The sequence below is a fragment of the Crocodylus porosus genome, unplaced genomic scaffold, assembly GCF_001723895.1.
Source record: "Crocodylus porosus isolate Cpor-Errol unplaced genomic scaffold, CroPor_comp1, whole genome shotgun sequence".
Taxonomy (NCBI): Eukaryota; Metazoa; Chordata; order Crocodylia; family Crocodylidae; genus Crocodylus; species Crocodylus porosus.
Window position 1 is genome coordinate 170,151,153 of NW_017728906.1, and position 13,679 is coordinate 170,164,831.

Below are 13,679 nucleotides of genomic sequence, written 5' to 3' on the forward strand. Positions count from 1 at the left end.
TAGGAGCACAAAAATCATGCAGAGCAAACTCATGAAAAATTGGTTCATGAAGTTCATGAAAAAAACCCTCTGAACCACTAATTCTGAGGTCTCCAGCCTGCTCCCTTCTCGGCATCACCATGTCACCTGAATTCTTCTATCAAGGCAAATAAATCTATTTTGTAGTGTTATACAGCTCACTGGTGGTGTTACATATGATGACATACATTGCAGTGGAAGGAATATAGCTTCCAGGCCTGCTTCAGCCTTTGCAACTTGAGCTAATAAAGGGCTCTGTGCAGGGCTTGCAAGAGCCATCTGATTCAGGCCCTTCTTCAAAGACAATTTTTCACTTGTTGCCCACAGAGGTGATAAGGAGATTCACAAGGAGATGAAGAAGCCACCTCTTCCAATCATACAGAGCATCAGTTGAGCAGCTCTGCTGAAGGTATTTCCATGCATGTTGTATCTGATTCATAGGTAATAAGGTCATTTGTCCCCCTGTACCCTTTAGAAGACTTTTGTCTCTTAGGCTTGTGACAGACCTGTATTGTGACAAATGATACGTGGTGAGGTTTCTCCAAAAAGCGGTCTATTACGCATTTGCAACAAGTGACCCAGACCCTGTTACTTGGGAGTAGGGGAAGGGGAGGAGAGGGAACTGCGGCAGGGAGCCAGGAGGCTCCTGCCCTGTTGAGAAGACATAGCAGGCTCAGCTGGCCGTGCAGGACAGGAGAGCAGCCTGGCCCTTGATTGACAGGAGAAAACTGTGCAGAGCTGAGGAAGGCATTGGATCAAAACAGGGCATTGCTTCCAGACATATAAACCCAGGGTCTAAGCCAGAGCAGACAGTCTGAGCCTGTATGCTGAAAGGTGAGGAGCTCCTAAGGCAGATGCCTGTAGCAGATGGGGTAGCAGGCACATGAGCTGTTCCTTTGAGCTACCCAGGGGGACCTAAGGGAAGCCAATGCCCTGAGTAAGGCAACAACCCAGAGCCTGGTAGGCTTTTAGTTAGGAACAATGTCTAGTATTTATGTTGTAATTTAAGCTGTATACTGAAGGACCAGGTTGTGGCTACAGGGGAGGTCTGGAGGCCACAGAGAGGTGCCTGTATGAGGCAGCCTAGCCAGGGTCAAGGACCAGAAGCCTAAGGGTTGCAGAAGCAAGCAACCCAGTCCAGGGTAAAGGCTAGAGGCCTGAGGGTGGAGAGAACAAGGGCAGCTCAGTCTGGGGTCAGGTGCCCTGAGAGCTAAGCGCTGGCCCAGAGTGAGAGACATAGGGGCTGGGACACAGAGGACCAACAAGGCTGAGACTGAGACCTGGGCCTGAACTAGTGGGCCAGGACTGGAGATATACAGTCAGAGAAAAAGGAAGCTAAAGCCAGGTTGAGGCCCCTGCAAGAGACAGAATGGTGTACAGAGTAACATCTGCGAGGCATGGGTATGGCTGTAGGGGCAGAAGAAGACCATGAATTTAGCTCATAAGGCACAGGGGGCCAAAGGGAACAAGAGACTGAGACAAAGAGAAAGAGAACACCTAGGCTCATCTGCCTTGGAGGATATCCTCTACTCATCATTTTTCAGCAACAAAACGTGTCAGATGAGGAAGCAGGGTAAGACCCTAGGAGACAAGGGTAAGAGCCAGGCAGAACTGAGGTGGCCACTAGAGGGTTTCATGGCACACCCAGGCACCTCATCTGTTACAACATTATATTAAAATAAGACATGCTGCACTCCATGTATAGTTGTACTAGCCAATTTGGATTTCTTTCCATGACACAGGCCATTTGTGGGACTGTTAAAACACCAAAATACTTCCCACTGGTTACTCCACAGGTCCTCATGGGCTGAATTGCATTATGTTCTTGCCAGCATGGTTTTCTGTGGGTGCCCAGTTGTCTAAATGGAGAGGAGGGAAATTACAGGCAAGAGACAATTATAAAAAAAAAAAAAAAGACTTTTTTTTTTTATAGCACTAACGCCTTCATAAAATCCCAGTTACAGAATGGCTGTCCACAAATCTGTTTGGAAATGAGCAGGCAGAGTTAAAGGAAGTGCTTTTTTAACTGCTGCTACAAAAATTGTTGACAGCAAAGTGACATTGGAAATCCATAAGGAGGGAGGTCACAGCAAAGCCTGTCAGTTTAACTCTTTATCGGAACCTGTTTAATGAGACTTTATATTCAGCAATGTGAACTTTGAAATACCTAAGTTCAAATTTCACCTTCAAATTTCCCATCTGTTCTTATTTCATCCTCAGACTTTCCATCTGCTCTCATCTAGGCCTTCCTAATGTGATACCCAGTCAGACTATATGGTTTTCCCAGGTGCTTCTGTCTCGGAAATTTTATGGCATACAAGAAACAGTAAAAATTTATGTTATACATGTTACCTGTGTAATTAATTCCATTGCACAACAATGTTTCTTAAATGATATTGTCCAGAAAGTGTGTTAAAATCTACCATAGATAAATATGGTAATATTTTATAGCTCCTTATTGCCAGATGGGTTAGGAGTTCAGACACTTGTACTAATGCATTTTGCATTTAGGTGCTGTGCTGGGAAAAGTTGACTCCTAGTGACAAAGCGTTAAAAATAAAATACTGCTTTTTTTTTTTTTTTAGCTAGATGTAGTGAATATAATGTGGTGGTTTTGCATTTCTTAGCTAATTTAAATTGGGAGAGAGTATTGTGTGACATGTTGTTGCACTATTTCACAAATCTAAAGTAAAATGTATTGTTTGGTGGCCTCCATTTATTTCCTAATGACAATTTGTAAATATAATTTGCAGCATTTGACACACTTGGCAGGATCTGAGCAAAGAAATCTCCACAAATGAAACAGCAAAAATGTCATTTAACAAATGAGGTTCATGGGCTTGCACTAGATAAAAGGTATTATAGCAGCTCAGAGTGCCATGGTTCAAGACAAGGAAGAACATGAAATAAGCAGCTCGAGCTTGTATATCATGTAAAGCAATGGTTCTCAACCTTTTTAGACATGTGGCACCCCTCCATAACTTTTGGGAATTGAGCAGCACCACATTTCAAAAACTAATTTATCACAGCGCTTACCTGCTTGCAGAGAAGCTGGGAAGGAGGAGGAGCAGCTGGCAGGAAAGCCTGTGCTGCAGAGAGTGGGGGGAGCAGGTATGTCAGCCTCTTCTCTTCCAGCACTTATCTTCTCAAGCTTATCTTGCTTATCTCTTCCAGCCACCTTAAAGGTGTCACAGAATCCCAGCATGCCATTGTACCTTGGTTAAGAATCATTGGTACAGAGAGTGGAACAAGAATACTATAATTTAAATTGCATACTAAGGAAATGTAGGGCGTTTGTACATATTTCTACTGTTCTTCATGTTAGGGAGCTGATCTTAAAAGGAAGACAGGCCATCAGGTCCTTACATAAATAATGATCTATAGAGTGTAGCCTGTATTTGAATATTGATTATTTATTTATTTCATGGTATTGAATGGTAGCTAAGATTATATGACAGATGAGAGAGTTCTTTCATCCCCTCTTTTTCTCTGTGCAATGCTTCCAAACTGCTGTACCTGGTTTATGCCAGGAACCCAAAATGAGACTAGAGGGAGAAAATTTGAACCAAAACTTCATTAAGTGAGCTTCATTAGACACCAGACAAAAATGTCTTCTACAAATATCCCAGCCTTGCCAGGTCTCAGTCAGCCCTGTGAAATGCTGTCATACCCTACTGCACCTCCCTTCAATAGTTATACATGAGCAATTCTCAGGACACCACCATAACATTCAACATTTTGAAGGCCAAAAGAAAAAGAAGAGTTTAAATCAAGAGAGAAATGTGGAAAAGTAGACCTGGCTTAGATTTAGGGTCCCCTCCAAGAGACAGATGATTTCTGTGGGAGGAAAAAGCCAGCCTGTCTTGGGTGTTGTAGGCCAATCAGGATCTCTCCAGTCACAAAGAATTGATAAAAATCATAGCACAGATATAGAGGCACAGTCTGACTCATCCTCCACATCTCTGTTCCCTCAAGACTTCACCTTAATATCCAGTGGAACCAGCATTTGGTAAGCTGGCTCTAGAAAGCAAATTGGAGAAAAGGATCTGCATGTATTTGTGTATATTTGATTAGATGATAAACATCTTATTGGGTACTTGCAGAGCTTAAGCCTGGCTAGGCTTCATTCATAGGAGTGCTCAATAGAAGCTGTATTCCTGGGAGCACGCACATAAATGCGTGCAATTGCACTGGGTAGTTTTAAAACATACAATATAGTCATCCAGTCAGGAAACAGAAACAATCCAGCAGGATCTAGAAGAACCAGCATTGCTTCACGCACTTGTTCTCTCCCCTCTGTCCTTACCCCGCAGATTCTGTATGTTTGGGGGACATTCTGGATTGGGATATTTGGGGGATTTTTATATTTTAAATATTCTGGATGCTTTTGAACTGAATATAATTGTCTAATAAGATGAAATTGTCCCACCAAACTGTAAGCTGAATAGCCGTGCAGTCCTGTTGACATAGCCCCCAACTTGTCCTCACCCTCCACCACCCTCTCGGCTGACTATCAACCCTCATGCTCATTACTATCACCTCTTAAATTAGAATATAACTTCTGAAAGGCAAAGACCATTTTTAGTCTATACAGCTTTGTAAGAAATCCATGTACAGCACAATCAGTTAGTATATAAGTCACACAAGAACCAGCACCTAACCCCTTCCCTTTCTAACCCTATAAGAAGCCTGTATTGCCATTTGACCTAAGACTTACTCTAGCTGCCACCTAGTAAGTCCCTCAATCACCCTGTGGCCCACTGCAAAAGTGAATATTTACAATAGAGGTATGTTTTAAAAATGAATTTTATGAATAAGAGAGTCCAGTTTCCTGTTTAAGAGTTTGCAATATCACACTCATAAGTGTTCACAGAACTGTATTTGTGGTGGTGATCTTGAATTCTGATAATGCAAATGACTATTTGAACAGTAATTTCTACTAAATGTGGTAGTCATTTTTCATCATTCATTGCACTACTTTTTACAAAGTCTCTACCATCCATTCCAGAAGCATCTGACTTAAGTGACTAATCACATACAACGAATAACAAATGTTTTGTAGCTGAAATGACCAGTTGCAACAAGGCCCCAGGCTAAAATTTGTTTAAATGATTCAATTAATATTTATGAGCAATATGCACCCATAAACAGAAATAAGCTAAATATGCTATTGATATTTGCAATTAATTATTTTGATATATAAATGGGCCCATCTTGTTCAAAACTGCTAATTATCAGCCACTTTGGACTCCTGTGCACTAAATTTTTTGATGCAAATTAGAAAAACAATTTCATATTAGATGTTTCCTAAAAACTCTTAGGTTATTCATATGTTGTTTGATATTCAGTAACACTGCAGATAACTTAATAGTATTTGCATATTCATGAAACTGCTACATTGTTCAACATTAATTTTAATATGAAAATAATCTTAACTATTACTATTTACTTCATTATTTCTTAATAGTTTATTAATAATGAGCTGGAGGACCCTGGGAATTAGCAGTGGGATATAGAACCTTTCATTTCTGACTGGTTTGGATAAGTCCCAGGTCAATCAATAGTAGCCAAAAATTGCTACCATCTGTTGCCCGAACAGTAAACTACGGTATGCTTTTGTGGTCAAAGCAAGGAGTCTCCTATGCTGCTGTTAAATATATTGCCAACTTGTCACAAGTGCACTGTAGAATTACTCTCAGATAAGGTGGTGGAAATCCCATCACTTTAAGTATTTAACTAAGAATCATCTTGAAACAAGTGATAGAAAATATGTTCTTGGGAATAATCCTGCGTTGCGAAAAGGACGGACTGGATGACCTGACAGATCCAATTTCTGTGATCCTGTTCCACTTCATCATACACCTCTGCACTAGCATACGGCATACTGATGGTTTTATATCTCTTTAAATCTATGTACTTGCATTTTGTTTTATCATAAATGAATCGTATAAACCATATAAAGACAAGGCATTCACTGAGTCATTGACAGTCCTTTAATGAAAGGGTGATATTTACCATAGCTCATCAATGTGTCTTGAGGTCACTTAAGAATCCAATCCAGACCCATCCACAGAAGTTGCAGGTCTTTCTGCAGGGAAGGGGAGGCCATAGGCCAGGATTTCTCTCCCTTTCCTCCCTCTGCTTTCTCTTCTCTGCTTTGAGGGTGGGATGTTTTGCTTTGAAATGGTCAGCCGCTTGGTTGAGGTTGTAGTACCATTGGAGTCAGCAGCCAGCTCCTTCTAAGTCTTGATTGACATCATCATCTGCTTTCTCCAGGTACCATTCATTGCATTGAGACATTGGAATCACTGCAATCACTGCAAGGAGGAAAGAAAAAATAAGCACAATGGCTGGTGTACATGGAAGGTTGCATTGAAAAGCTAAACTTTTTGGTTCTTTCAGTGCAGGGGTGTGTAGCAACAAGGCCTGAGCCTGCAGCAAAAATAGTTTCTCCTGAAGGTGAAGAAAGGTCATAGCCTAGCTTAGTACCTAGCTGCATAGTCACCAATGTTGCATACAGATTCAGTGACCAGAGCCCCACACGTCTTCAAACCCATGGTCCTACCCCCGACACAGAGCAGCGTCCCATTCGGAGTCTGCCTCTCTGATGCGCAATCCACTGGAAAGTTTGAGCTACCCCCCCTACTCATACTTGCCTCATTCTGCCATACATACAAAAACCATTATTTCATGGGGGTGAGCCACTTTTGAAAAACAAAGGCAATAGCCTTAGATTGCCATTTTGATGGCTCCTCAGTGATGGTCTAAAGAGAAGGTATCAAGTATCTTCACTGGGCACAGAAGCCACTTGAAATTCTTCACCACAGGCAAGTACAGGCATGTGGTCGCCACGTAATACCAAGTGCAGTTCATACTTTGTTACAGACATGTACCACTCTGTGACAACAACAATAGCCCTAGGACAGGGCAGCAAATTCCTCCCAGAACCTCAGGCTCATTGTTTCTTCACAGATACATTACAACCATAATACAACTTTCTTCAGTGATCCAGTGAAATTCCAACCAGCCAGAAAAGTTTGACTCATCCCCAACTTGGAGGTGACCTCAGTTTAAGAAACAAATGACCAGTATGAGCACTACCACTGCTCCACCCTCAGACTGTACTGGCTCAGTCATCAGCTGAAGAGAAGTCTGGGGTGTTTTACCATTTCTGGGGTCATAGATGAATCCTTATTTAGAATGGAAGAGAATTTGGGTGTGGGATTGATGGGAATCCCTTTTCCCTTAATAATTCATTCTATCCTCCTTTGTCTTTGTTCTATCAGTTTTTGCTGAAGAACTGTTCTCTTTTCTCGTAACCTAAGAAAACCTTCTTTCTCCTACTGTCACCCACAGCGCACATGTCTCTTTCCTTTCCTCTCTCTCAGCAAAACAAACAAAATGAAAAACTGACTCTCTTGAAAGAGAAGTCTGGTTTTCTTGGTGTGTAGGAAGGAGTGTGATATTTATAACTGCATGTCATAAAATCTCAAATTTCACACAGGAAATCAAAATCTTGGAAAGCACTTGCATAGCAACATTGTCTAAAATAAGATATTTTTTAACTTCTTGTCATTTAAGCTGCCATGTGGGAGGCTTAAGATGGCAAAAGGAATTTCTGAATTCATCTATACGTTGAAAAGGAAAGAAGACTTAGAGAAACTGCCCCATGTGCTGTAGCAAACGGTAGCAAATACATTTGAAGGTAACCAAATCCTTATTTTCTCACCCCTTTATCCTCAAAAGGGTTTTTTAATAACAGTCTCATAGGCTAACAGGTGCTTGCTTGTGGAAAACCAAAAACTGAAAGTCTAGTCAGGACTTTTGGGGCAAAGTATTTTTTTCATCAGAGAATGCTGATTTATCAAAATTGAAACTTTTTGCAGAAATGCATCAGGCCTCATAGGAAATTTCTCTTCAAAACTGGGGAGAGCATCATCCCAAAATAGCCAATAGTCTGTTATACAACGATTTGAACTTGGGCCTCCCAGCCCCGTAAGCACCAGTGTGTGATTAGCTAACCGGAGCAGTTGTGGTCTTCTTCTCAACATCTTTTTTCTTCCTTTCTTCTCATGAAAGTATTCAGAAGTGTTGGTTTTGTTCCAGCGCTGAACAAAAAGAAATTCCATACCCATAACTTTTTCATGAAATGGAATTCTTATTTTCTGGCCAGCACTAGTGAGCAGGTGACCTTAACTAACTATTACTATTTGAAGTATTTATCAGCGGCGCCTCAAGTGAACAGATAGACAGTCTCTCTTGACTTATAAACCTAAGGAAAGAATAAGAAAAACTAATACTTTCCACCCTGACACACAAAGTGCTCTTACTCTCTGGGCAATGCTTTCACTTTAGTAAATACCTTAATCAGTAATGCTTTGATCCATATATTATGCACCATGCTATAAATCTGTTGCATTTTTAATTTGTAAAAAGGTTTTCCTGGTATCAAACACTTCATAACAATTTTAATAAAAGTTTTTGACACTCTGGGCCTTAAAAGTGAATTGCAAAAGAAATGAAGGTTCATTATTTCCTTTATTATTTCTGCATGATTCAGAAAAAAAATATACCATTGCGTGCAAGGGTGTTGTGGGGTTTTTTTTACATTTTTGTTTGTTTGTTTAGAAGTAGAAGTCTCTGACTTCCCTCTTTTTTCCTGTGGGATTTTCCCAGATGTGACTCATTGAAAGACCTGACCATTTTGAGACTCTTTCAACAACTTGAGCAGTTTCAGTTTGTCTAAACATGTATATCCCTTTCCAACGCATCACGGGTAGATCAGTATTTAGGGTTCAGCATGGGGTGAATTGCATCAGTTCACAACTTACACCAGAGATGAATTGCATCAGTTCATGACTTATGCCAGAGATTAATTTGTCTTCTAATATTCTATGATTTTCAAGCAGGGTATGACATTGTAAATGTGTCTAGAATGGATAGGTCTGAACTATTGTTAGGGCTTTGTGACCGGTGGAGAGAATGCTTTAGACCAACCCAAAATATTTGTTGCTCTTTTTCCTGCTCCAGAAGGAAAAAATGTGGTTTCATTCAAAAAGATGTTTATGATAAAAATGTAGGACTAAACTCACATAACTGGAGGTGAAAGTTGTTCCCCTTTTTCCAAATAAACCAGTGGCTATGACCCTGATCCACAAAGGCTGAGATCTTTGCCTGAGGGTATTTAGAGTCACATCTCCAGGGACAGAATACCTTCACCCCATACTGTAAAATAGCCTCCCTCAGTCTCTCCTGTTGCAGCTGTTTTTCACTTTTCATGGAATAATTTTGTTGGGTGACAACAATGATAAAGGGGTTGGAAAGAAAGCTGTAACAGGAAAGGTTGAGAGAATTAGGCAAGTTTAGCTTGGAGAAAAGATGTGGGGGGGGGGAGCAGACATGATAGCAGTCTTCAAATATCTGAAAAGCTGCCATAAAGAAGAGGAAGAACAACTGTTCTCCATGGCTGCAGGGGTGGAACATAAAGCAATGGCTTTATATTGCAGCAAAGTAGATTTAGATTAAATCTAGGTTGAAAAAAATCCTTATTGTTGGAGTAATAAGGCAGTGGAATAGACTGCTCAGTGAAGTTGTGGAAAACGTTCATTGTGGGGTTTCAAGAGGAATCTGGATACATATTGGAAAGGGATGAGCTAGGAGTGCAGGGAGTTGGACCAGATCATCCCTGAAATCTCTTTCAGCACTACAATTCTATTAATTAAATACTTACTGAGCCAGAAAAATAACAGGAAGAAAATGCATTCTACCCCGGGAGATTCAACATTCATCTGGGAGTTGGGACCCCTGAATCACACACACCATGCCAGTGAATACTTATTTTTACAAAGTGAAAGGCTGCCAAGGCTATACTAGAGAGTATATTTCCAGCTTGGGAGATGCAGGTTCAAAATCTGTCTGGGAGAGAACTTACTGATTATTCCATATCGTTGCTGGATGTAGTTTTGTGAATCCAGCCCCCATTTTTTTCCCACTTGAAACATTTTGTGAATATGCATAGAATTTGCAAATAGTTTCATGATATCCAAGCCCAAGTTTTTCAGCAAATAAGATATTTACCAAAAACAAAATCTTGGGATTTTTTTTTTCTAGATGGGGAAAGGAACTGAAGTTACAGACTGAGCTAAGGGTGGGAAATACACTCTTCCCATAGAACTAGCATCATTCCCTGGCAAGGCGTTCAGTAATGAGTGAAGGAGGAACCAGAGACCATTACTTTTAATTCTGGCTTTTCACGGCCTAGCATGCTCCCTTGCTCTAATTGCTGTATGTTTAGGCAGCAATGAGACATTATTTGTTCTTGTTTATTTTAACAAAAATATTTTTTATTAATATTGTTTCTAATGTAAACAAAGACAATGACAGAAGTTATAAAAATGCTTACCTCACCAACAGGAATGAGGGAAGGAAGATCTCACCTAGCTGTTAAGGTAGCATTTCATGTGCCCTGTCTTTTATCCCACATCTCACTGTTAAAGTGGAAACTTGCTTTTTAACTCCCTCCCTTTCTTTTCCCTCTTCCTTTTCTTGCACTTATCCACAAGGCCAAGATCAAGTCTCCCTTCTGCCAGAGGATCTAAAATCACATCACCTTTTGTTGTACAGTGTGGTTCACGGAGGGCCAAGGACTAGTCCATGTACTATAACTTGGTCTAGACCAGTGGTGCCTGACCTTTCAGCCCTGCCGGTTCGTTGAGTGGTGCAGGGTCAATCCACAGGCTGGATGCAGTCTGTGGGACCAATCCAACATGCAGGGCTGGCCTTGTAAGTGTGGCAGGCTGGCTGGTGGGCTCACCAGCAGTCCGGATTGTTAACTTGAGCACAAAATGGCTCAGGCCAATTGGTGCGGCATTTCATAGTTTCATAGTTTGTAAGGTTGGAAGGGACCTGACCAGATCATCAGTCCGACCCCCCGTCATGGCAGAAAAGAGTACTGGGATCAAATGACCGCAACAAGGTGATTGTCTAGGCTTGTCTTAAAGATCCCCAGGGTAGGAGCCAGCACCACTTCGCTTGGAAGTTGGTTCGAGATCCTAGCTGCCCTGACCATGAAGTAGCGCCTCCTGATGTCTAATCTGAATCTACCCTCTGCCAGCTTGTGACCGTTATTTCTAGTCACTCCTGGTTGTGCTCAGGGAAACAGTGACTTCCCCCAATGCCTGCTGGTCCCCTCTGACTAGTTTGTAAATAGCCACTAGATCCCCCCTGTGCCTTCTCTTGTGAAGGCTGAACAGGTTCAGGTCCCAGAGCCTGTCCTCATAGGGCCTGCCCTGCTGCCCCATATCATACGAGTGGCCCTCCTCTGGACCCTCTCCATGTTGTTCACACCCCTCTTGAAGTGTGGCGCCCAGAACAGGATGCAGTACTCCAGCTGCGGCCTGACCAGTGCCGCATAGAGGGGGAGGATCACCTCCTTGGACCTGCTAGAGATGCATCTGTGGATGCATGACAAGGTGCGGTTGGCCTTCCTGACTGCATCCCCACACTGCTGGCCCATGTTCATCTTGGCATCAATGATGACTCCAAGATCCTTTTCTGCCTCTGCACTGACAAGAAGGGAGTTCCCCAGCCTGTAGGTATGCTGCTGGTTCTTCGTCCCCAGGTGCATCACCTTCCACTTGGCAGTATTGAATCCCATCCTATTCTCATCCACCCACCCCTGTAACAGTCTAGGTCCAATTGCAGTCTATTCCTCCCTTCTAGTGTGCCCACATCCCCCCACATCTTAGTGTCATCAGCAAATTTGAACAGGGTGCTTTTTATTCCCTCATCCAAGTCAATGATGAAGATGTTGAACAGCGCGAGCCTGAGGACCGAGCCCTGGGGGACCCCACTGCCCACATCCCTCCAGGTCAAAAATGACCCATCCACCACCACTCTCTGGGTGCAGCCCTCCAGCCAGTTTGCGACCCATTTGACTGTGTAGGTGTCAACACCACAGCCCCCCAGTTTCTTAATGAGAACGGGGTGAGAGACAGTGTCAAAAGCCTTCCCAAAGTCCAGAAAGACTACATCCACTGCTACCCCTGCATCTAAGGATTTGGTGACCTGGTCACAGAGGACCACCAGGTTGGTCTGACAGGACCTGCCTCTAATGAACCCATGTTGGTTTCCACCAATCAACAGCAGGCAAGAGGCAAGCTCACCCCACCCTGATCCAGGGGCAAGGTGAAGAAGAGCTAACTACACAGGCTTTCCTATTGGTCCATTTTCAATCTCATAGACATAGACATTAGGGCTGGAAGGGACCTCGGGAGATCATCGAGTCCAGGGGAGATCGGGAGAATCTGGGGGCAGAGCCTCCAGAAAAGATAAAAGCCCATGTGTCCAGCATATGGGCAGCTGTCAGTGAGGGACAATGAAGATGGGCTAATGAAGACCTGGTAGAGCTGACCAGCAGGGCACAACAGTTGCCTCAGAAGCACCCAGAAGATGACAACGCCTAGCAGGGAGCAGCAAATGGCTGCGTCCCAGCCCTGCCATAGAGGGAGCCATGGCGTCAGTGCACAGATTGATGCACAGAGGGTCTGGGAGCAGATGGGACCTTGGCGGCTGCACAGGTCCCCAACCCTGCACAAGGCAGGAGCCCAACCCTTTCGGTGCACAGAGCAACACGTGGGGTGTGGTGACCTGAAGGGATGCCATGGCTGCACAAGGCAGGAGCCCAGGCCCTTTGATGCACAAAGCAGTGCATGGGACCTCAGCAGCTGCATAAGACAGCATGGGTCTCCAACCCTGCACAAAGCAGGAGCCCCCAGTGCATGAATCAGTGCACAGGCCTGGAGCGGGTCTGGGATCAGATGGGACCTCAGCAGCTGCATGAGACAGTGCATGTCCCCATCCCTGCATGAGGCAAGCACCCCTTCAGAGCATGGGTGAGCAGAGCTGACAGGATGCCAGTGGCTGCACAAGTCAGTTGGGTCCCCAACCCTGCATTAGGCAGGAGCCCTTGGGGCACAGGGTTGGAGAGCTGAAAGGGATCACAGCAGCTGCACAAGGCAGCATGTGTCCCCATCCCAGCATGAGGCAGGTGCCTCCTTCAGTGCACAGGGTGGTGCACAGGGCTGAGAGTGGGCCAACAGACCAGGTGGCTGCATGAGGCATCTCAGGCCTTCCCACAGTGAGCGGCACAGGTCGACCATCCCAGCGAGGGAGGACATCTCATCCCAACCCAGCACTGGGGACAAGTCTAACTCTCCAAAAGCTGCAGGAGTCATAAGTTACCTAGGAAGGGGATTTCCACAGGGGAGGAGGAGCCCTCCCCACTGTGGGCAATCAATGGAAAGCCACTGATGGGTGGGGATGATTTGCCCTTGGGCATAGAGAGGAGTCTAGGGCCCCTGTTTGTTAAGGGTGGTTTTCCTGGTTATGGGCCCCTCCTAGCTGAGTAACCTAGGAGAGGGTATTACAGGCAACCCTTGCCATTTATGGGGATTACGTTCTTGCATCCCCTGCGAATGGTGAAATCCACGAATAAGGCACTGCATTCATGAACACCATCTGCATTCATAAACTCAGTGCCCCCGGCAGCTGGGCAGGGGATTACAACTACTCTGGTGATGGCGGGAGTGGCAGCAGCAGCAGGAATGCAGCAGCAGCATGCGCAGAGCTCCTGAGGAGCTCCTTTAAGTGTATTTAAGCGG